Here is a 514-nt window from a genome sequence, read left to right as displayed (position 1 = left end):
GCCACGGGAACTGGATTACATTAACATGAAACTTGTCTTTATCACTTCTGTGGGCATGCATAGCGAGTCTCACCAATGATACAAAATTTACTGCATCTGTCCGCGTTGACGAATTGAATTCTGCAAACAAAAATATTGGTGTTGTCAAGTAGGATCTCGGGCCATATTTTTACGCAATCGTTGCTATGTTTCTGCGTGATCATATCTTTATGTAATCACTGCACACCGGATGACAGCCATAGTCATTCTGATAGTATAGGGCAGTAAAATTAAAGTCGGAAAATATTCGATGATACGGCTTAAGAGTATGACCGCATCTGGCATTTACAGTTACCTAGAGTTGAATAATTAAAAAAAATCGACACGCAGTTAGAGAAATATTTCTTGAGCAACGCAGGTGCTTGAATTCGCTACTTATCTGCATTTTTATATAAACACTATCAGCCAGACCGACTGCATCCCTTTAGATTGTTCCGGGCCGTTCCACTGATTGGTCACTTCCGTTTATTCGCGG

Source organism: Amblyomma americanum, chromosome 2 (genome assembly GCF_052857255.1).
Source record: "Amblyomma americanum isolate KBUSLIRL-KWMA chromosome 2, ASM5285725v1, whole genome shotgun sequence".
Taxonomy (NCBI): Eukaryota; Metazoa; Arthropoda; class Arachnida; order Ixodida; family Ixodidae; genus Amblyomma; species Amblyomma americanum.
This window is presented reverse-complemented; position numbering follows the sequence as displayed.